The sequence below is a fragment of the Schistocerca cancellata genome, chromosome 2 (genome assembly GCF_023864275.1).
Source record: "Schistocerca cancellata isolate TAMUIC-IGC-003103 chromosome 2, iqSchCanc2.1, whole genome shotgun sequence".
In the NCBI taxonomy this organism is placed as follows: domain Eukaryota; kingdom Metazoa; phylum Arthropoda; class Insecta; order Orthoptera; family Acrididae; genus Schistocerca; species Schistocerca cancellata.
The window spans coordinates 1,099,518,818-1,099,536,284 of NC_064627.1; the positions used below are offsets into that span (position 1 = coordinate 1,099,518,818).

At 52.9% G+C, this 17,467-nt stretch overlaps 52 non-coding genes across 52 annotated transcripts; 16 read left to right on the plus strand and 36 right to left on the minus strand.

Annotated features, from left to right (window-relative positions):
- Nucleotides 1–123: 123 nt before the first annotated feature.
- Trnav-cac (transfer RNA valine (anticodon CAC)) lies at nucleotides 124–196 on the minus strand. Its single transcript has one exon. It is a non-coding gene; the product is annotated as a tRNA-Val (tRNA).
- A 401-nt stretch (nucleotides 197–597) lies between these two features.
- Nucleotides 598–669, plus strand: Trnap-agg (transfer RNA proline (anticodon AGG)). The gene has a single exon. It is a non-coding gene; the product is annotated as a tRNA-Pro (tRNA).
- Nucleotides 670–863: 194 nt separating this feature from the next.
- On the minus strand, nucleotides 864–936 carry Trnav-aac (transfer RNA valine (anticodon AAC)). The gene has a single exon. It is a non-coding gene; the product is annotated as a tRNA-Val (tRNA).
- A 158-nt stretch (nucleotides 937–1,094) lies between these two features.
- On the minus strand, nucleotides 1,095–1,167 carry Trnav-cac (transfer RNA valine (anticodon CAC)). The gene has a single exon. It is a non-coding gene; the product is annotated as a tRNA-Val (tRNA).
- A 402-nt stretch (nucleotides 1,168–1,569) lies between these two features.
- On the plus strand, nucleotides 1,570–1,641 carry Trnap-agg (transfer RNA proline (anticodon AGG)). The gene has a single exon. It is a non-coding gene; the product is annotated as a tRNA-Pro (tRNA).
- Nucleotides 1,642–1,836: 195 nt separating this feature from the next.
- Trnav-aac (transfer RNA valine (anticodon AAC)) lies at nucleotides 1,837–1,909 on the minus strand. Its single transcript has one exon. It is a non-coding gene; the product is annotated as a tRNA-Val (tRNA).
- A 158-nt stretch (nucleotides 1,910–2,067) lies between these two features.
- Trnav-cac (transfer RNA valine (anticodon CAC)) lies at nucleotides 2,068–2,140 on the minus strand. The gene has a single exon. It is a non-coding gene; the product is annotated as a tRNA-Val (tRNA).
- A 402-nt stretch (nucleotides 2,141–2,542) lies between these two features.
- On the plus strand, nucleotides 2,543–2,614 carry Trnap-agg (transfer RNA proline (anticodon AGG)). The gene has a single exon. It is a non-coding gene; the product is annotated as a tRNA-Pro (tRNA).
- Nucleotides 2,615–2,808: 194 nt separating this feature from the next.
- Trnav-aac (transfer RNA valine (anticodon AAC)) lies at nucleotides 2,809–2,881 on the minus strand. The gene has a single exon. It is a non-coding gene; the product is annotated as a tRNA-Val (tRNA).
- A 158-nt stretch (nucleotides 2,882–3,039) lies between these two features.
- Nucleotides 3,040–3,112, minus strand: Trnav-cac (transfer RNA valine (anticodon CAC)). Its single transcript has one exon. It is a non-coding gene; the product is annotated as a tRNA-Val (tRNA).
- Nucleotides 3,113–3,779: 667 nt separating this feature from the next.
- On the minus strand, nucleotides 3,780–3,852 carry Trnav-aac (transfer RNA valine (anticodon AAC)). Its single transcript has one exon. It is a non-coding gene; the product is annotated as a tRNA-Val (tRNA).
- Nucleotides 3,853–4,010: 158 nt separating this feature from the next.
- Trnav-cac (transfer RNA valine (anticodon CAC)) lies at nucleotides 4,011–4,083 on the minus strand. Its single transcript has one exon. It is a non-coding gene; the product is annotated as a tRNA-Val (tRNA).
- Nucleotides 4,084–4,484: 401 nt separating this feature from the next.
- Nucleotides 4,485–4,556, plus strand: Trnap-agg (transfer RNA proline (anticodon AGG)). Its single transcript has one exon. It is a non-coding gene; the product is annotated as a tRNA-Pro (tRNA).
- Nucleotides 4,557–4,750: 194 nt separating this feature from the next.
- Trnav-aac (transfer RNA valine (anticodon AAC)) lies at nucleotides 4,751–4,823 on the minus strand. The gene has a single exon. It is a non-coding gene; the product is annotated as a tRNA-Val (tRNA).
- Nucleotides 4,824–4,981: 158 nt separating this feature from the next.
- Nucleotides 4,982–5,054, minus strand: Trnav-cac (transfer RNA valine (anticodon CAC)). Its single transcript has one exon. It is a non-coding gene; the product is annotated as a tRNA-Val (tRNA).
- A 402-nt stretch (nucleotides 5,055–5,456) lies between these two features.
- Trnap-agg (transfer RNA proline (anticodon AGG)) lies at nucleotides 5,457–5,528 on the plus strand. The gene has a single exon. It is a non-coding gene; the product is annotated as a tRNA-Pro (tRNA).
- Nucleotides 5,529–5,722: 194 nt separating this feature from the next.
- Nucleotides 5,723–5,795, minus strand: Trnav-aac (transfer RNA valine (anticodon AAC)). Its single transcript has one exon. It is a non-coding gene; the product is annotated as a tRNA-Val (tRNA).
- Nucleotides 5,796–5,953: 158 nt separating this feature from the next.
- Trnav-cac (transfer RNA valine (anticodon CAC)) lies at nucleotides 5,954–6,026 on the minus strand. The gene has a single exon. It is a non-coding gene; the product is annotated as a tRNA-Val (tRNA).
- Nucleotides 6,027–6,428: 402 nt separating this feature from the next.
- Nucleotides 6,429–6,500, plus strand: Trnap-agg (transfer RNA proline (anticodon AGG)). Its single transcript has one exon. It is a non-coding gene; the product is annotated as a tRNA-Pro (tRNA).
- Nucleotides 6,501–6,694: 194 nt separating this feature from the next.
- On the minus strand, nucleotides 6,695–6,767 carry Trnav-aac (transfer RNA valine (anticodon AAC)). The gene has a single exon. It is a non-coding gene; the product is annotated as a tRNA-Val (tRNA).
- A 158-nt stretch (nucleotides 6,768–6,925) lies between these two features.
- Trnav-cac (transfer RNA valine (anticodon CAC)) lies at nucleotides 6,926–6,998 on the minus strand. Its single transcript has one exon. It is a non-coding gene; the product is annotated as a tRNA-Val (tRNA).
- Nucleotides 6,999–7,665: 667 nt separating this feature from the next.
- Nucleotides 7,666–7,738, minus strand: Trnav-aac (transfer RNA valine (anticodon AAC)). The gene has a single exon. It is a non-coding gene; the product is annotated as a tRNA-Val (tRNA).
- Nucleotides 7,739–7,896: 158 nt separating this feature from the next.
- Trnav-cac (transfer RNA valine (anticodon CAC)) lies at nucleotides 7,897–7,969 on the minus strand. Its single transcript has one exon. It is a non-coding gene; the product is annotated as a tRNA-Val (tRNA).
- A 402-nt stretch (nucleotides 7,970–8,371) lies between these two features.
- Nucleotides 8,372–8,443, plus strand: Trnap-agg (transfer RNA proline (anticodon AGG)). Its single transcript has one exon. It is a non-coding gene; the product is annotated as a tRNA-Pro (tRNA).
- Nucleotides 8,444–8,637: 194 nt separating this feature from the next.
- Trnav-aac (transfer RNA valine (anticodon AAC)) lies at nucleotides 8,638–8,710 on the minus strand. Its single transcript has one exon. It is a non-coding gene; the product is annotated as a tRNA-Val (tRNA).
- Nucleotides 8,711–8,868: 158 nt separating this feature from the next.
- Nucleotides 8,869–8,941, minus strand: Trnav-cac (transfer RNA valine (anticodon CAC)). Its single transcript has one exon. It is a non-coding gene; the product is annotated as a tRNA-Val (tRNA).
- A 402-nt stretch (nucleotides 8,942–9,343) lies between these two features.
- Trnap-agg (transfer RNA proline (anticodon AGG)) lies at nucleotides 9,344–9,415 on the plus strand. Its single transcript has one exon. It is a non-coding gene; the product is annotated as a tRNA-Pro (tRNA).
- A 194-nt stretch (nucleotides 9,416–9,609) lies between these two features.
- On the minus strand, nucleotides 9,610–9,682 carry Trnav-aac (transfer RNA valine (anticodon AAC)). Its single transcript has one exon. It is a non-coding gene; the product is annotated as a tRNA-Val (tRNA).
- A 158-nt stretch (nucleotides 9,683–9,840) lies between these two features.
- Trnav-cac (transfer RNA valine (anticodon CAC)) lies at nucleotides 9,841–9,913 on the minus strand. Its single transcript has one exon. It is a non-coding gene; the product is annotated as a tRNA-Val (tRNA).
- A 402-nt stretch (nucleotides 9,914–10,315) lies between these two features.
- Trnap-agg (transfer RNA proline (anticodon AGG)) lies at nucleotides 10,316–10,387 on the plus strand. The gene has a single exon. It is a non-coding gene; the product is annotated as a tRNA-Pro (tRNA).
- A 194-nt stretch (nucleotides 10,388–10,581) lies between these two features.
- Trnav-aac (transfer RNA valine (anticodon AAC)) lies at nucleotides 10,582–10,654 on the minus strand. The gene has a single exon. It is a non-coding gene; the product is annotated as a tRNA-Val (tRNA).
- A 158-nt stretch (nucleotides 10,655–10,812) lies between these two features.
- Nucleotides 10,813–10,885, minus strand: Trnav-cac (transfer RNA valine (anticodon CAC)). The gene has a single exon. It is a non-coding gene; the product is annotated as a tRNA-Val (tRNA).
- Nucleotides 10,886–11,287: 402 nt separating this feature from the next.
- On the plus strand, nucleotides 11,288–11,359 carry Trnap-agg (transfer RNA proline (anticodon AGG)). Its single transcript has one exon. It is a non-coding gene; the product is annotated as a tRNA-Pro (tRNA).
- Nucleotides 11,360–11,553: 194 nt separating this feature from the next.
- On the minus strand, nucleotides 11,554–11,626 carry Trnav-aac (transfer RNA valine (anticodon AAC)). The gene has a single exon. It is a non-coding gene; the product is annotated as a tRNA-Val (tRNA).
- Nucleotides 11,627–11,784: 158 nt separating this feature from the next.
- On the minus strand, nucleotides 11,785–11,857 carry Trnav-cac (transfer RNA valine (anticodon CAC)). The gene has a single exon. It is a non-coding gene; the product is annotated as a tRNA-Val (tRNA).
- A 402-nt stretch (nucleotides 11,858–12,259) lies between these two features.
- On the plus strand, nucleotides 12,260–12,331 carry Trnap-agg (transfer RNA proline (anticodon AGG)). Its single transcript has one exon. It is a non-coding gene; the product is annotated as a tRNA-Pro (tRNA).
- A 194-nt stretch (nucleotides 12,332–12,525) lies between these two features.
- Nucleotides 12,526–12,598, minus strand: Trnav-aac (transfer RNA valine (anticodon AAC)). Its single transcript has one exon. It is a non-coding gene; the product is annotated as a tRNA-Val (tRNA).
- Nucleotides 12,599–12,756: 158 nt separating this feature from the next.
- Nucleotides 12,757–12,829, minus strand: Trnav-cac (transfer RNA valine (anticodon CAC)). The gene has a single exon. It is a non-coding gene; the product is annotated as a tRNA-Val (tRNA).
- A 402-nt stretch (nucleotides 12,830–13,231) lies between these two features.
- Nucleotides 13,232–13,303, plus strand: Trnap-agg (transfer RNA proline (anticodon AGG)). Its single transcript has one exon. It is a non-coding gene; the product is annotated as a tRNA-Pro (tRNA).
- A 194-nt stretch (nucleotides 13,304–13,497) lies between these two features.
- Trnav-aac (transfer RNA valine (anticodon AAC)) lies at nucleotides 13,498–13,570 on the minus strand. The gene has a single exon. It is a non-coding gene; the product is annotated as a tRNA-Val (tRNA).
- Nucleotides 13,571–13,728: 158 nt separating this feature from the next.
- Nucleotides 13,729–13,801, minus strand: Trnav-cac (transfer RNA valine (anticodon CAC)). The gene has a single exon. It is a non-coding gene; the product is annotated as a tRNA-Val (tRNA).
- A 402-nt stretch (nucleotides 13,802–14,203) lies between these two features.
- Trnap-agg (transfer RNA proline (anticodon AGG)) lies at nucleotides 14,204–14,275 on the plus strand. Its single transcript has one exon. It is a non-coding gene; the product is annotated as a tRNA-Pro (tRNA).
- Nucleotides 14,276–14,469: 194 nt separating this feature from the next.
- Nucleotides 14,470–14,542, minus strand: Trnav-aac (transfer RNA valine (anticodon AAC)). The gene has a single exon. It is a non-coding gene; the product is annotated as a tRNA-Val (tRNA).
- Nucleotides 14,543–14,700: 158 nt separating this feature from the next.
- Trnav-cac (transfer RNA valine (anticodon CAC)) lies at nucleotides 14,701–14,773 on the minus strand. Its single transcript has one exon. It is a non-coding gene; the product is annotated as a tRNA-Val (tRNA).
- A 402-nt stretch (nucleotides 14,774–15,175) lies between these two features.
- On the plus strand, nucleotides 15,176–15,247 carry Trnap-agg (transfer RNA proline (anticodon AGG)). The gene has a single exon. It is a non-coding gene; the product is annotated as a tRNA-Pro (tRNA).
- A 194-nt stretch (nucleotides 15,248–15,441) lies between these two features.
- Trnav-aac (transfer RNA valine (anticodon AAC)) lies at nucleotides 15,442–15,514 on the minus strand. Its single transcript has one exon. It is a non-coding gene; the product is annotated as a tRNA-Val (tRNA).
- Nucleotides 15,515–15,672: 158 nt separating this feature from the next.
- On the minus strand, nucleotides 15,673–15,745 carry Trnav-cac (transfer RNA valine (anticodon CAC)). Its single transcript has one exon. It is a non-coding gene; the product is annotated as a tRNA-Val (tRNA).
- A 402-nt stretch (nucleotides 15,746–16,147) lies between these two features.
- Nucleotides 16,148–16,219, plus strand: Trnap-agg (transfer RNA proline (anticodon AGG)). Its single transcript has one exon. It is a non-coding gene; the product is annotated as a tRNA-Pro (tRNA).
- Nucleotides 16,220–16,413: 194 nt separating this feature from the next.
- Trnav-aac (transfer RNA valine (anticodon AAC)) lies at nucleotides 16,414–16,486 on the minus strand. The gene has a single exon. It is a non-coding gene; the product is annotated as a tRNA-Val (tRNA).
- A 158-nt stretch (nucleotides 16,487–16,644) lies between these two features.
- On the minus strand, nucleotides 16,645–16,717 carry Trnav-cac (transfer RNA valine (anticodon CAC)). Its single transcript has one exon. It is a non-coding gene; the product is annotated as a tRNA-Val (tRNA).
- Nucleotides 16,718–17,119: 402 nt separating this feature from the next.
- Nucleotides 17,120–17,191, plus strand: Trnap-agg (transfer RNA proline (anticodon AGG)). The gene has a single exon. It is a non-coding gene; the product is annotated as a tRNA-Pro (tRNA).
- Nucleotides 17,192–17,385: 194 nt separating this feature from the next.
- Trnav-aac (transfer RNA valine (anticodon AAC)) lies at nucleotides 17,386–17,458 on the minus strand. Its single transcript has one exon. It is a non-coding gene; the product is annotated as a tRNA-Val (tRNA).
- Nucleotides 17,459–17,467: the final 9 nt, after the last annotated feature.

Genomic DNA, 17,467 nt, shown 5'->3' on the forward strand with positions numbered 1-17,467 from the left:
GTGATGTTGCCATTGTAACTAAAAAATTCAATAAATGTGGTACTTGCAAAACGAAGGGACATGCAGCAGATGCACACACGACGAGGCTCACTGAGGTACAATACGACATAGGCAGGAAAATACTGTTCCCGCCCGGGATAAAACCGGGGACCTTCTGCGTGTGAAGCAGACGTGATAACCGCTACACTACGGAAACGACGGAGCCGAGGAGTCCATCCTTGTTCACTCGAACTTGCCTCAGCCTTTCTCTCATCCGCGAATGCACACACGACAGTTCTTTTGTCAGCCTGGAACCCATCGCAGCCGAGGGCTCAACAAGTATTCGGGGTTCTCGAGAGGGTGTCTGCCGTAGCGCCCCTAACGAGATAGCGGCGTTTCGCGCAGTCGTTATTGCAAGTCATATCAGCAAAAGCAATCACTTTCTCAGCAGCAGGCAGTGCGAGCCCAGGGGCAGCTCTACATGATGGTACCAATAGCCCAGGAAGGCCGCCGACCGCGGGAATTCGCGCCGCCCCCATCCCGCCAGCCTAAACGAGACTTCCAGAGCACCCTGGAAGACATCGAGGGACTGGAATAACTGGCATTCGCCGTGCCACAAGCTCGTTGGTCTAGGGGTATGATTCCTGCTTAGGGTGCAGGAGGTCCCGGGTTCAAATCCTGGACGAGCCCTAGCGTTTTGTGCAAACTGATCACACGTCAGTGGCTGAGTCAGCGCAAAAAGCTCGCCGCCAATGTCAAATGAATTTCTTATTTGATGTGAGCAATTGACACTCTGGTCCGACGCATGAAGGCAATTACGGAGGTTTCGGGTACAGATGGTAGCAGATGCATGTTAGTAAGTCTTGCTTAATGTGATGAAAAATTGTTTCCGCCCGGGATCGAACCGGGGACCTTCTGCGTGTTAGGCAGACGTGACAACCGCCACACCACGGAAACTGCTTGAGTGCTCCTTACTTCACAGACAACTTGTATTGATGTTGCCATCGTAACTAAAAAATTCAATAAATGTGGTACTTGCAAAACGAAGGGACATGCAGCAGATGCACACACGACGAGGCTCACTGGAGTACAATACGACATAGGCAAAAAAATACTGTTCCCGCCCGGGATAGAACCGGGGACCTTCTGCGTGTGAAGCAGACGTGATAACCGCTACACTACGGAAACGACGGAGCCGAGGAGTCCATCCTTGTTCACTCGAACTTGCCTCAGCCTTTCTCTCATCCGCGAATGCACACACGACAGTTCTTTTGTCAGCCTGGAACCCATCGCAGCCGAGGGCTCAACAAGTATTCGGGGTTCTCGAGAGGGTGTCTGCCGTAGCGCCCCTAACGAGATAGCGGCGTTTCGCGCAGTCGTTATTGCAAGTCATATCAGCAAAAGCAATCACTTTCTCAGCAGCAGGCAGTGCGAGCCCAGGGGCAGCTCTACATGATGGTACCAATAGCCCAGGAAGGCCGCCGACCGCGGGAATTCGCGCCGCCCCCATCCCGCCAGCCTAAACGAGACTTCCAGAGCACCCTGGAAGACATCGAGGGACTGGAATAACTGGCATTCGACGTGTCACAGGGCTCGTTGGTCTAGGGGTATGATTCCTGCTTAGGGTGCAGGAGGTCCCGGGTTCAAATCCCGGACGAGCCCTAGCGTTTCGTGGCAAACTGATCGCACGTCAGTGGCTGAGTCAGCGCAAAAAGCTCGCCGCCAATGTCAAATGAATTTCTTATTTGATGTGAGGAATTGACACTCTGGTCCGACGCATGAAGGCAATTACGAAGGTTTCGGGTACAGATGGTAGCAGATGCATGTTAGTAAGTCTTGCTTAAAGTGATGAAAAAGTGTTTCCGCCCGGGATCGAACCGGGGACCTTCTGCGTGTTAGGCAGACGTGATAACCGCTACACCACGGAAACTGCTTGAGTGCTCCTTACTTCACAGACAACTTGTAGTGATGTTGCCATTGTAACTAAAAAATTCAATAAATGTGGTACTTGCAAAACGAAGGGACATGCAGCAGATGCACACACGACGAGGCTCACTGAGGTACAATACGACATAGGCAGGAAAATACTGTTCCCGCCCGGGATAGAACCGGGGACCTTCTGCGTGTGAAGCAGACGTGATAACCGCTACACTACGGAAACGACGGAGCCGAGGAGTCCATCCTTGTTCACTCGAACTTGCCTCAGCCTTTCTCTCATCCGCGAATGCACACACGACAGTTCTTTTGTCAGCCTGGAACCCATCGCAGCCGAGGGCTCAACAAGTATTCGGGGTTCTCGAGAGGGTGTCTGCCGTAGCGCCCCTAACGAGATAGCGGCGTTTCGCGCAGTCGTTATTGCAAGTCATATCAGCAAAAGCAATCACTTACTCAGCAGCAGGCAGTGCGAGCCCAGGGGCAGCTCTACATGATGGTACCAATAGCCCAGGAAGGCCGCCGACCGCTGGAATTCGCGCCGCCCCCATCCCGCCAGCCTAAACGAGACTTCCAGAGCACCCTGGAAGACATCGAGGGACTGGAATAACTGGCATTCGACGTGTCACAGGGCTCGTTGGTCTAGGGGTATGATTCCTGCTTAGGGTGCAGGAGGTCCCGGGTTCAAATCCCGGACGAGCCCTAGCGTTTCGTGCAAACTGATCGCACGTCAGTGGCTGAGTCAGCGCAAAAAGCTCGCCGCCAATGTCAAATGAATTTCTTATTTGATGTGAGGAATTGACACTCTGGTCCGACGCATGAAGGCAATTACGAAGGTTTCGGGTACAGATGGTAGCAGATGCATGTTAGTAAGTCTTGCTTAAAGTGATGAAAAAGTGTTTCCGCCCGGGATCGAACCGGGGACCTTCTGCGTGTTAGGCAGACGTGATAACCGCTACACCACGGAAACTGCTTGAGTGCTCCTTACTTCACAGACAACTTGTAGTGATGTTGCCATTGTAACTAAAAAATTCAATAAATGTGGTACTTGCAAAACGAAGGGACATGCAGCAGATGCACACACGACGAGGCTCACTGAGGTACAATACGACATAGGCAGGAAAATACTGTTCCCGCCCGGGATAGAACCGGGGACCTTCTGCGTGTGAAGCAGACGTGATAACCGCTACACTACGGAAACGACGGAGCCGAGGAGTCCATCCTTGTTCACTCGAACTTGCCTCAGCCTTTCTCTCATCCGCGAATGCACACACGGCAGTTCTTTTGTCAGCCTGGAACCCATCGCAGCCGAGGGCTCAAGAAGTCTTCGGGGTTCTCGAGAGGGTGTCTGCCGTAGCGCCCCTAACGAGATAGCGGCGTTTCGCGCAGTCGTTATTGCAAGTCATATCAGCAAAAGCAATCACTTTCTCAGCAGCAGGCAGTGCGAGCCCAGGGGCAGCTCTACATGAAGGTACCAATAGCCCAGGAAGGCCGCCGACCGCGGGAATTCGCGCCGCCCCCATCCCGCCAGCCTAAACGAGACTTCCAGAGCACCCTGGAAGACATCGAGGGACTGGAATAACTGGCATTCGCCGTGCCACAAGCTCGTTGGTCTAGGGGTATGATTCCTGCTTAGGGTGCAGGTGGTCCCGGGTTGAAATCCTGGACGAGCCCTAGCGTTTTGTGCAAACTGATCACACGTCAGTGGCTGAGTCAGCGCAAAAAGCTCGCCGCCAATGTCAAATGAATTTCTTATTTGATGTGAGCAATTGACACTCTGGTCCGACGCATGAAGGCAATTACGGAGGTTTCGGGTACAGATGGTAGCAGATGCATGTTAGTAAGTCTTGCTTAATGTGATGAAAAAGTGTTTCCGCCCGGGATCGAACCGGGGACCTTCTGCGTGTTAGGCAGACGTGACAACCGCCACACCACGGAAACTGCTTGAGTGCACCTTACTTCACAGACAACTTGTATTGATGTTGCCATCGTAACTAAAAAATTCAATAAATGTGGTACTTGCAAAACGAAGGGACATGCAGCAGATGCACACACGACGAGGCTCACTGGAGTACAATACGACATAGGCAAAAAAATACTGTTCCCGCCCGGGATAGAATCGGGGACCTTCTGCGTGTGAAGCAGACGTGATAACCGCTACACTACGGAAACGACGGAGCCGAGGAGTCCATCCTTGTTCACTCGAACTTGCCTCAGCCTTTCTCTCATCCGCGAATGCACACACGACAGTTCTTTTGTCAGCCTGGAACCCATCGCAGCCGAGGGCTCAACAAGTATTCGGGGTTCTCGAGAGGGTGTCTGCCGTAGCGCCCCTAACGAGATAGCGGCGTTTCGCGCAGTCGTTATTGCAAGTCATATCAGCAAAAGCAATCACTTTCTCAGCAGCAGGCAGTGCGAGCCCAGGGGCAGCTCTACATGAAGGTACCAATAGCCCAGGAAGGCCGCCGACCGCGGGAATTCGCGCCGCCCCCATCCCGCCAGCCTAAACGAGACTTCCAGAGCACCCTGGAAGACATCGAGGGACTGGAATAACTGGCATTCGCCGTGCCACAAGCTCGTTGGTCTAGGGGTATGATTCCTGCTTAGGGTGCAGGTGGTCCCGGGTTCAAATCCTGGACGAGCCCTAGCGTTTTGTGCAAACTGATCACACGTCAGTGGCTGAGTCAGCGCAAAAAGCTCGCCGCCAATGTCAAATGAATTTCTTATTTGATGTGAGCAATTGACACTCTGGTCCGACGCATGAAGGCAATTACGGAGGTTTCGGGTACAGATGGTAGCAGATGCATGTTAGTAAGTCTTGCTTAATGTGATGAGAAAGTGTTTCCGCCCGGGATCGAACCGGGGACCTTCTGCGTGTTAGGCAGACGTGACAACCGCCACACCACGGAAACTGCTTGAGTGCACCTTACTTCACAGACAACTTGTATTGATGTTGCCATCGTAACTAAAAAATTCAATAAATGTGGTACTTGCAAAACGAAGGGACATGCAGCAGATGCACACACGACGAGGCTCACTGGAGTACAATACGACATAGGCAAAAAAATACTGTTCCCGCCCGGGATAGAACCGGGGACCTTCTGCGTGTGAAGCAGACGTGATAACCGCTACACTACGGAAACGACGGAGCCGAGGAGTCCATCCTTGTTCACTCGAACTTGCCTCAGCCTTTCTCTCATCCGCGAATGCACACACGACAGTTCTTTTGTCAGCCTGGAACCCATCGCAGCCGAGGGCTCAACAAGTATTCGGGGTTCTCGAGAGGGTGTCTGCCGTAGCGCCCCTAACGAGATAGCGGCGTTTCGCGCAGTCGTTATTGCAAGTCATATCAGCAAAAGCAATCACTTTCTCAGCAGCAGGCAGTGCGAGCCCAGGGGCAGCTCTACATGATGGTACCAATAGCCCAGGAAGGCCGCCGACCGCTGGAATTCGCGCCGCCCCCATCCCGACAGCCTAAACGAGACTTCCAGAGCACCCTGGAAGACATCGAGGGACTGGAATAACTGGCATTCGACGTGTCACAGGGCTCGTTGGTCTAGGGGTATGATTCCTGCTTAGGGTGCAGGAGGTCCCGGGTTCAAATCCCGGACGAGCCCTAGCGTTTCGTGCAAACTGATCGCACGTCAGTGGCTGAGTCAGCGCAAAAAGCTCGCCGCCAATGTCAAATGAATTTCTTATTTGATGTGAGGAATTGACACTCTGGTCCGACGCATGAAGGCAATTACGAAGGTTTCGGGTACAGATGGTAGCAGATGCATGTTAGTAAGTCTTGCTTAAAGTGATGAAAAAGTGTTTCCGCCCGGGATCGAACCGGGGACCTTCTGCGTGTTAGGCAGACGTGATAACCGCTACACCACGGAAACTGCTTGAGTGCTCCTTACTTCACAGACAACTTGTAGTGATGTTGCCATTGTAACTAAAAAATTCAATAAATGTGGTACTTGCAAAACGAAGGGACATGCAGCAGATGCACACACGACGAGGCTCACTGAGGTACAATACGACATAGGCAGGAAAATACTGTTCCCGCCCGGGATAGAACCGGGGAACTTCTGCGTGTGAAGCAGACGTGATAACCGCTACACTACGGAAACGACGGAGCCGAGGAGTCCATCCTTGTTCACTCGAACTTGCCTCAGCCTTTCTCTCATCCGCGAATGCACACACGACAGTTCTTTTGTCAGCCTGGAACCCATCGCAGCCGAGGGCTCAATAAGTATTCGGGGTTCTCGAGAGGGTGTCTGCCGTAGCGCCCCTAACGAGATAGCGGCGTTTCGCGCAGTCGTTATTGCAAGTCATATCAGCAAAAGCAATCACTTACTCAGCAGCAGGCAGTGCGAGCCCAGGGGCAGCTCTACATGATGGTACCAATAGCCCAGGAAGGCCGCCGACCGCTGGAATTCGCGCCGCCCCCATCCCGCCAGCCTAAACGAGACTTCCAGAGCACCCTGGAAGACATCGAGGGACTGGAATAACTGGCATTCGACGTGTCACAGGGCTCGTTGGTCTAGGGGTATGATTCCTGCTTAGGGTGCAGGAGGTCCCGGGTTCAAATCCCGGACGAGCCCTAGCGTTTCGTGCAAACTGATCGCACGTCAGTGGCTGAGTCAGCGCAAAAAGCTCGCCGCCAATGTCAAATGAATTTCTTATTTGATGTGAGGAATTGACACTCTGGTCCGACGCATGAAAGCAATTACGAAGGTTTCGGGTACAGATGGTAGCAGATGCATGTTAGTAAGTCTTGCTTAAAGTGATGAAAAAGTGTTTCCGCCCGGGATCGAACCGGGGACCTTCTGCGTGTTAGGCAGACGTGATAACCGCTACACCACGGAAACTGCTTGAGTGCTCCTTACTTCACAGACAACTTGTAGTGATGTTGCCATTGTAACTAAAAAATTCAATAAATGTGGTACTTGCAAAACGAAGGGACATGCAGCAGATGCACACACGACGAGGCTCACTGAGGTACAATACGACATAGGCAGGAAAATACTGTTCCCGCCCGGGATAGAACCGGGGACCTTCTGCGTGTGAAGCAGACGTGATAACCGCTACACTACGGAAACGACGGAGCCGAGGAGTCCATCCTTGTTCACTCGAACTTGCCTCAGCCTTTCTCTCATCCGCGAATGCACACACGGCAGTTCTTTTGTCAGCCTGGAACCCATCGCAGCCGAGGGCTCAAGAAGTCTTCGGGGTTCTCGAGAGGGTGTCTGCCGTAGCGCCCCTAACGAGATAGCGGCGTTTCGCGCAGTCGTTATTGCAAGTCATATCAGCAAAAGCAATCACTTTCTCAGCAGCAGGCAGTGCGAGCCCAGGGGCAGCTCTACATGAAGGTACCAATAGCCCAGGAAGGCCGCCGACCGCGGGAATTCGCGCCGCCCCCATCCCGCCAGCCTAAACGAGACTTCCAGAGCACCCTGGAAGACATCGAGGGACTGGAATAACTGGCATTCGCCGTGCCACAAGCTCGTTGGTCTAGGGGTATGATTCCAGCTTAGGGTGCAGGTGGTCCCGGGTTCAAATCCTGGACGAGCCCTAGCGTTTTGTGCAAACTGATCACACGTCAGTGGCTGAGTCAGCGCAAAAAGCTCGCCGCCAATGTCAAATGAATTTCTTATTTGATGTGAGCAATTGACACTCTGGTCCGACGCATGAAGGCAATTACGGAGGTTTCGGGTACAGATGGTAGCAGATGCATGTTAGTAAGTCTTGCTTAATGTGATGAAAAAGTGTTTCCGCCCGGGATCGAACCGGGGACCTTCTGCGTGTTAGGCAGACGTGACAACCGCCACACCACGGAAACTGCTTGAGTGCACCTTACTTCACAGACAACTTGTATTGATGTTGCCATCGTAACTAAAAAATTCAATAAATGTGGTACTTGCAAAACGAAGGGACATGCAGCAGATGCACACACGACGAGGCTCACTGGAGTACAATACGACATAGGCAGGAAAATACTGTTCCCGCCCGGGATAGAACCGGGGACCTTCTGCGTGTGAAGCAGACGTGATAACCGCTACACTACGGAAACGACGGAGCCGAGGAGTCCATCCTTGTTCACTCGAACTTGCCTCAGCCTTTCTCTCATCCGCGAATGCACACACGACAGTTCTTTTGTCAGCCTGGAACCCATCGCAGCCGAGGGCTCAACAAGTATTCGGGGTTCTCGAGAGGGTGTCTGCCGTAGCGCCCCTAACGAGATAGCGGCGTTTCGCGCAGTCGTTATTGCAAGTCATATCAGCAAAAGCAATCACTTTCTCAGCAGCAGGCAGTGCGAGCCCAGGGGCAGCTCTACATGATGGTACCAATAGCCCAGGAAGGCCGCCGACCGCTGGAATTCGCGCCGCCCCCATCCCGACAGCCTAAACGAGACTTCCAGAGCACCCTGGAAGACATCGAGGGACTGGAATAACTGGCATTCGACGTGTCACAGGGCTCGTTGGTCTAGGGGTATGATTCCTGCTTAGGGTGCAGGAGGTCCCGGGTTCAAATCCCGGACGAGCCCTAGCGTTTCGTGCAAACTGATCGCACGTCAGTGGCTGAGTCAGCGCAAAAAGCTCGCCGCCAATGTCAAATGAATTTCTTATTTGATGTGAGGAATTGACACTCTGGTCCGACGCATGAAGGCAATTACGAAGGTTTCGGGTACAGATGGTAGCAGATGCATGTTAGTAAGTCTTGCTTAAAGTGATGAAAAAGTGTTTCCGCCCGGGATCGGACCGGGGACCTTCTGCGTGTTAGGCAGACGTGATAACCGCTACACCACGGAAACTGCTTGAGTGCTCCTTACTTCACAGACAACTTGTAGTGATGTTGCCATTGTAACTAAAAAATTCAATAAATGTGGTACTTGCAAAACGAAGGGACATGCAGCAGATGCACACACGACGAGGCTCACTGAGGTACAATACGACATAGGCAGGAAAATACTGTTCCCGCCCGGGATAGAACCGGGGACCTTCTGCGTGTGAAGCAGACGTGATAACCGCTACACTACGGAAACGACGGAGCCGAGGAGTCCATCCTTGTTCACTCGAACTTGCCTCAGCCTTTCTCTCATCCGCGAATGCACACACGACAGTTCTTTTGTCAGCCTGGAACCCATCGCAGCCGAGGGCTCAACAAGTATTCGGGGTTCTCGAGAGGGTGTCTGCCGTAGCGCCCCTAACGAGATAGCGGCGTTTCGCGCAGTCGTTATTGCAAGTCATATCAGCAAAAGCAATCACTTTCTCAGCAGCAGGCAGTGCGAGCCCAGGGGCAGCTCTACATGATGGTACCAATAGCCCAGGAAGGCCGCCGACCGCTGCAATTCGCGCCGCCCCCATCCCGCCAGCCTAAACGAGACTTCCAGAGCACCCTGGAAGACATCGAGGGACTGGAATAACTGGCATTCGACGTGTCACAGGGCTCGTTGGTCTAGGGGTATGATTCCTGCTTAGGGTGCAGGAGGTCCCGGGTTCAAATCCCGGACGAGCCCTAGCGTTTCGTGCAAACTGATCGCACGTCAGTGGCTGAGTCAGCGCAAAAAGCTCGCCGCCAATGTCAAATGAATTTCTTATTTGATGTGAGGAATTGACACTCTGGTCCGACGCATGAAGGCAATTACGAAGGTTTCGGGTACAGATGGTAGCAGATGCATGTTAGTAAGTCTTGCTTAAAGTGATGAAAAAGTGTTTCCGCCCGGGATCGAACCGGGGACCTTCTGCGTGTTAGGCAGACGTGATAACCGCTACACCACGGAAACTGCTTGAGTGCTCCTTACTTCACAGACAACTTGTAGTGATGTTGCCATTGTAACTAAAAAATTCAATAAATGTGGTACTTGCAAAACGAAGGGACATGCAGCAGATGCACACACGACGAGGCTCACTGAGGTACAATACGACATAGGCAGGAAAATACTGTTCCCGCCCGGGATAGAACCGGGGACCTTCTGCGTGTGAAGCAGACGTGATAACCGCTACACTACGGAAACGACGGAGCCGAGGAGTCCATCCTTGTTCACTCGAACTTGCCTCAGCCTTTCTCTCATCCGCGAATGCACACACGACAGTTCTTTTGTCAGCCTGGAACCCATCGCAGCCGAGGGCTCAAGAAGTCTTCGGGGTTCTCGAGAGGGTGTCTGCCGTAGCGCCCCTAACGAGATAGCGGCGTTTCGCGCAGTCGTTATTGCAAGTCATATCAGCAAAAGCAATCACTTTCTCAGCAGCAGGCAGTGCGAGCCCAGGGGCAGCTCTACATGAAGGTACCAATAGCCCAGGAAGGCCGCCGACCGCGGGAATTCGCGCCGCCCCCATCCCGCCAGCCTAAACGAGACTTCCAGAGCACCCTGGAAGACATCGAGGGACTGGAATAACTGGCATTCGACGTGTCACAGGGCTCGTTGGTCTAGGGGTATGATTCCTGCTTAGGGTGCAGGAGGTCCCGGGTTCAAATCCCGGACGAGCCCTAGCGTTTCGTGCAAACTGATCGCACGTCAGTGGCTGAGTCAGCGCAAAAAGCTCGCCGCCAATGTCAAATGAATTTCTTATTTGATGTGAGGAATTGACACTCCGGTCCGACGCATGAAGGCAATTACGAAGGTTTCGGGTACAGATGGTAGCAGATGCATGTTAGTAAGTCTTGCTTAAAGTGATGAAAAAGTGTTTCCGCCCGGGATCGAACCGGGGACCTTCTGCGTGTTAGGCAGACGTGATAACCGCTACACCACGGAAACTGCTTGAGTGCTCCTTACTTCACAGACAACTTGTAGTGATGTTGCCATTGTAACTAAAAAATTCAATAAATGTGGTACTTGCAACACGAAGGGACATGCAGCAGATGCACACACGACGAGGCTCACTGAGGTACAATACGACATAGGCAGGAAAATACTGTTCCCGCCCGGGATAGAACCGGGGACCTTCTGCGTGTGAAGCAGACGTGATAACCGCTACACTACGGAAACGACGGAGCCGAGGAGTCCATCCTTGTTCACTCGAACTTGCCTCAGCCTTTCTCTCATCCGCGAATGCACACACGACAGTTCTTTTGTCAGCCTGGAACCCATCGCAGCCGAGGGCTCAAGAAGTCTTCGGGGTTCTCGAGAGGGTGTCTGCCGTAGCGCCCCTAACGAGATAGCGGCGTTTCGCGCAGTCGTTATTGCAAGTCATATCAGCAAAAGCAATCACTTTCTCAGCAGCAGGCAGTGCGAGCCCAGGGGCAGCTCTACATGAAGGTACCAATAGCCCAGGAAGGCCGCCGACCGCGGGAATTCGCGCCGCCCCCATCCCGCCAGCCTAAACGAGACTTCCAGAGCACCCTGGAAGACATCGAGGGACTGGAATAACTGGCATTCGACGTGTCACAGGGCTCGTTGGTCTAGGGGTATGATTCCTGCTTAGGGTGCAGGAGGTCCCGGGTTCAAATCCCGGACGAGCCCTAGCGTTTCGTGCAAACTGATCGCACGTCAGTGGCTGAGTCAGCGCAAAAAGCTCGCCGCCAATGTCAAATGAATTTCTTATTTGATGTGAGGAATTGACACTCCGGTCCGACGCATGAAGGCAATTACGAAGGTTTCGGGTACAGATGGTAGCAGATGCATGTTAGTAAGTCTTGCTTAAAGTGATGAAAAAGTGTTTCCGCCCGGGATCGAACCGGGGACCTTCTGCGTGTTAGGCAGACGTGATAACCGCTACACCACGGAAACTGCTTGAGTGCTCCTTACTTCACAGACAACTTGTAGTGATGTTGCCATTGTAACTAAAAAATTCAATAAATGTGGTACTTGCAACACGAAGGGACATGCAGCAGATGCACACACGACGAGGCTCACTGAGGTACAATACGACATAGGCAGGAAAATACTGTTCCCGCCCGGGATAAAACCGGGGACCTTCTGCGTGTGAAGCAGACGTGATAACCGCTACACTACGGAAACGACGGAGCCGAGGAGTCCATCCTTGTTCACTCGAACTTGCCTCAGCCTTTCTCTCATCCGCGAATGCACACACGACAGTTCTTTTGTCAGCCTGGAACCCATCGCAGCCGAGGGCTCAACAAGTATTCGGGGTTCTCGAGAGGGTGTCTGCCGTAGCGCCCCTAACGAGATAGCGGCGTTTCGCGCAGTCGTTATTGCAAGTCATATCAGCAAAAGCAATCACTTTCTCAGCAGCAGGCAGTGCGAGCCCAGGGGCAGCTCTACATGATGGTACCAATAGCCCAGGAAGGCCGCCGACCGCTGGAATTCGCGCCGCCCCCATCCCGACAGCCTAAACGAGACTTCCAGAGCACCCTGGAAGACATCGAGGGACTGGAATAACTGGCATTCGACGTGTCACAGGGCTCGTTGGTCTAGGGGTATGATTCCTGCTTAGGGTGCAGGAGGTTCCGGGTTCAAATCCCGGACGAGCCCTAGCGTTTCGTGCAAACTGATCGCACGTCAGTGGCTGGGTCAGCGCAAAAAGCTCGCCGCCAATGTCAAATGAATTTCTTATTTGATGTGAGGAATTGACACTCTGGTCCGACGCATGAAGGCAATTACGAAGGTTTCGGGTACAGATGGTAGCAGATGCATGTTAGTAAGTCTTGCTTAAAGTGATGAAAAAGTGTTTATGCCCGGGATCGAACCGGGGACCTTCTGCGTGTTAGGCAGACGTGATAACCGCTACACCACGGAAACTGCTTGAGTGCTCCTTACTTCACAGACAACTTGTAGTGATGTTGCCATTGTAACTAAAAAATTCAATAAATGTGGTACTTGCAACACGAAGGGACATGCAGCAGATGCACACACGACGAGGCTCACTGAGGTACAATACGACATAGGCAGGAAAATACTGTTCCCGCCCGGGATAAAACCGGGGACCTTCTGCGTGTGAAGCAGACGTGATAACCGCTACACTACGGAAACGACGGAGCCGAGGAGTCCATCCTTGTTCACTCGAACTTGCCTCAGCCTTTCTCTCATCCGCGAATGCACACACGACAGTTCTTTTGTCAGCCTGGAACCCATCGCAGCCGAGGGCTCAAGAAGTCTTCGGGGTTCTCGAGAGGGTGTCTGCCGTAGCGCCCCTAACGAGATAGCGGCGTTTCGCGCAGTCGTTATTGCAAGTCATATCAGCAAAAGCAATCACTTTCTCAGCAGCAGGCAGTGCGAGCCCAGGGGCAGCTCTACATGAAGGTACCAATAGCCCAGGAAGGCCGCCGACCGCGGGAATTCGCGCCGCCCCCATCCCGCCAGCCTAAACGAGACTTCCAGAGCACCCTGGAAGACATCGAGGGACTGGAATAACTGGCATTCGACGTGTCACAGGGCTCGTTGGTCTAGGGGTATGATTCCTGCTTAGGGTGCAGGAGGTCCCGGGTTCAAATCCCGGACGAGCCCTAGCGTTTCGTGCAAACTGATCGCACGTCAGTGGCTGAGTCAGCGCAAAAAGCTCGCCGCCAATGTCAAATGAATTTCTTATTTGATGTGAGGAATTGACACTCTGGTCCGACGCATGAAGGCAATTACGAAGGTTTCGGGTACAGATGGTAGCAGATGCATGTTAGTAAGTCTTGCTTAAAGTGATGAAAAAGTGTTTCCGCCCGGGATCGAACCGGGGACCTTCTGCGTGTTAGGCAGACGTGATAACCGCTACACCACGGAAACTGCTTGAGTGCTCCTTACTTCACAGACAACTTGTAGTGATGTTGCCATTGTAACTAAAAAATTCAATAAATGTGGTACTTGCAAAACGAAGGGACATGCAGCAGATGCACACACGACGAGGCTCACTGAGGTACAATACGACATAGGCAGGAAAATACTGTTCCCGCCCGGGATAGAACCGGGGACCTTCTGCGTGTGAAGCAGACGTGATAACCGCTACACTACGGAAACGACGGAGCCGAGGAGTCCATCCTTGTTCACTCGAACTTGCCTCAGCCTTTCTCTCATCCGCGAATGCACACACGACAGTTCTTTTGTCAGCCTGGAACCCATCGCAGCCGAGGGCTCAAGAAGTCTTCGGGGTTCTCGAGAGGGTGTCTGCCGTAGCGCCCCTAACGAGATAGCGGCGTTTCGCGCAGTCGTTATTGCAAGTCATATCAGCAAAAGCAATCACTTTCTCAGCAGCAGGCAGTGCGAGCCCAGGGGCAGCTCTACATGAAGGTACCAATAGCCCAGGAAGGCCGCCGACCGCGGGAATTCGCGCCGCCCCCATCCCGCCAGCCTAAACGAGACTTCCAGAGCACCCTGGAAGACATCGAGGGACTGGAATAACTGGCATTCGACGTGTCACAGGGCTCGTTGGTCTAGGGGTATGATTCCTGCTTAGGGTGCAGGAGGTCCCGGGTTCAAATCCCGGACGAGCCCTAGCGTTTCGTGCAAACTGATCGCACGTCAGTGGCTGAGTCAGCGCAAAAAGCTCGCCGCCAATGTCAAATGAATTTCTTATTTGATGTGAGGAATTGACACTCCGGTCCGACGCATGAAGGCAATTACGAAGGTTTCGGGTACAGATGGTAGCAGATGCATGTTAGTAAGTCTTGCTTAAAGTGATGAAAAAGTGTTTCCGCCCGGGATCGAACCGGGGACCTTCTGCGTGTTAGGCAGACGTGATAACCGCTACACCACGGAAACTGCTTGAGTGCTCCTTACTTCACAGACAACTTGTAGTGATGTTGCCATTGTAACTAAAAAATTCAATAAATGTGGTACTTGCAACACGAAGGGACATGCAGCAGATGCACACACGACGAGGCTCACTGAGGTACAATACGACATAGGCAGGAAAATACTGTTCCCGCCCGGGATAAAACCGGGGACCTTCTGCGTGTGAAGCAGACGTGATAACCGCTACACTACGGAAACGACGGAGCCGAGGAGTCCATCCTTGTTCACTCGAACTTGCCTCAGCCTTTCTCTCATCCGCGAATGCACACACGACAGTTCTTTTGTCAGCCTGGAACCCATCGCAGCCGAGGGCTCAAGAAGTCTTCGGGGTTCTCGAGAGGGTGTCTGCCGTAGCGCCCCTAACGAGATAGCGGCGTTTCGCGCAGTCGTTATTGCAAGTCATATCAGCAAAAGCAATCACTTTCTCAGCAGCAGGCAGTGCGAGCCCAGGGGCAGCTCTACATGAAGGTACCAATAGCCCAGGAAGGCCGCCGACCGCGGGAATTCGCGCCGCCCCCATCCCGCCAGCCTAAACGAGACTTCCAGAGCACCCTGGAAGACATCGAGGGACTGGAATAACTGGCATTCGACGTGTCACAGGGCTCGTTGGTCTAGGGGTATGATTCCTGCTTAGGGTGCAGGAGGTCCCGGGTTCATATCCCGGACGAGCCCTAGCGTTTCGTGCAAACTGATCGCACGTCAGTGGCTGAGTCAGCGCAAAAAGCTCGCCGCCAATGTCAAATGAATTTCTTATTTGATGTGAGGAATTGACACTCTGGTCCGACGCATGAAGGCAATTACGAAGGTTTCGGGTACAGATGGTAGCAGATGCATGTTAGTAAGTCTTGCTTAAAGTGATGAAAAAGTGTTTCCGCCCGGGATCGAACCGGGGACCTTCTGCGTGTTAGGCAGACGTGATAACCGCTATACCACGGAAACTGCTTGAGTGCTCCTTACTTCACAGACAACTTGTAGTGATGTTGCCATTGTAACTAAAAAATTCAATAAATGTGGTACTTGCAAAACGAAGGGACATGCAGCAGATGCACACACGACGAGGCTCACTGAGGTACAATACGACATAGGCAGGAAAATACTGTTCCCGCCCGGGATAGAACCGGGGACCTTCTGCGTGTGAAGCAGACGTGATAACCGCTACACTACGGAAACGACGGAGCCGAGGAGTCCATCCTTGTTCACTCGAACTTGCCTCAGCCTTTCTCTCATCCGCGAATGCACACACGACAGTTCTTTTGTCAGCCTGGAACCCATCGCAGCCGAGGGCTCAAGAAGTCTTCGGGGTTCTCGAGAGGGTGTCTGCCGTAGCGCCCCTAACGAGATAGCGGCGTTTCGCGCAGTCGTTATTGCAAGTCATATCAGCAAAAGCAATCACTTTCTCAGCAGCAGGCAGTGCGAGCCCAGGGGCAGCTCTACATGAAGGTACCAATAGCCCAGGAAGGCCGCCGACCGCGGGAATTCGCGCCGCCCCCATCCCGCCAGCCTAAACGAGACTTCCAGAGCACCCTGGAAGACATCGAGGGACTGGAATAACTGGCATTCGACGTGTCACAGGGCTCGTTGGTCTAGGGGTATGATTCCTGCTTAGGGTGCAGGAGGTCCCGGGTTCAAATCCCGGACGAGCCCTAGCGTTTCGTGCAAACTGATCGCACGTCAGTGGCTGAGTCAGCGCAAAAAGCTCGCCGCCAATGTCAAATGAATTTCTTATTTGATGTGAGGAATTGACACTCCGGTCCGACGCATGAAGGCAATTACGAAGGTTTCGGGTACAGATGGTAGCAGATGCATGTTAGTAAGTCTTGCTTAAAGTGATGAAAAAGTGTTTCCGCCCGGGATCGAACCGGGGACCTTCTGCGTGTTAGGCAGACGTGATAACCGCTACACCACGGAAACTGCTTGAGTGCTCCTTACTTCACAGACAACTTGTAGTGATGTTGCCATTGTAACTAAAAAATTCAATAAATGTGGTACTTGCAACACGAAGGGACATGCAGCAGATGCACACACGACGAGGCTCACTGAGGTACAATACGACATAGGCAGGAAAATACTGTTCCCGCCCGGGATAAAACCGGGGACCTTCTGCGTGTGAAGCAGACGTGATAACCGCTACACTACGGAAACGACGGAGCCGAGGAGTCCATCCTTGTTCACTCGAACTTGCCTCAGCCTTTCTCTCATCCGCGAATGCACACACGACAGTTCTTTTGTCAGCCTGGAACCCATCGCAGCCGAGGGCTCAACAAGTATTCGGGGTTCTCGAGAGGGTGTCTGCCGTAGCGCCCCTAACGAGATAGCGGCGTTTCGCGCAGTCGTTATTGCAAGTCATATCAGCAAAAGCAATCACTTTCTCAGCAGCAGGCAGTGCGAGCCCAGGGGCAGCTCTACATGATGGTACCAATAGCCCAGGAAGGCCGCCGACCGCTGGAATTCGCGCCGCCCCCATCCCGACAGCCTAAACGAGACTTCCAGAGCACCCTGGAAGACATCGAGGGACTGGAATAACTGGCATTCGACGTGTCACAGGGCTCGTTGGTCTAGGGGTATGATTCCTGCTTAGGGTGCAGGAGGTTCCGGGTTCAAATCCCGGACGAGCCCTAGCGTTTCGTGCAAACTGATCGCACGTCAGTGGCTGAGTCAGCGCAAAAAGCTCGCCGCCAATGTCAAATGAATTTCTTATTTGATGTGAGGAATTGACACTCTGGTCCGACGCATGAAGGCAATTACGAAGGTTTCGGGTACAGATGGTAGCAGATGCATGTTAGTAAGTCTTGCTTAAAGTGATGAAAAAGTGTTTCCGCCCGGGATCGAACCGGGGACCTTCTGCGTGTTAGGCAGACGTGATAACCGCTACACCACGGAAACTGCTTGAGT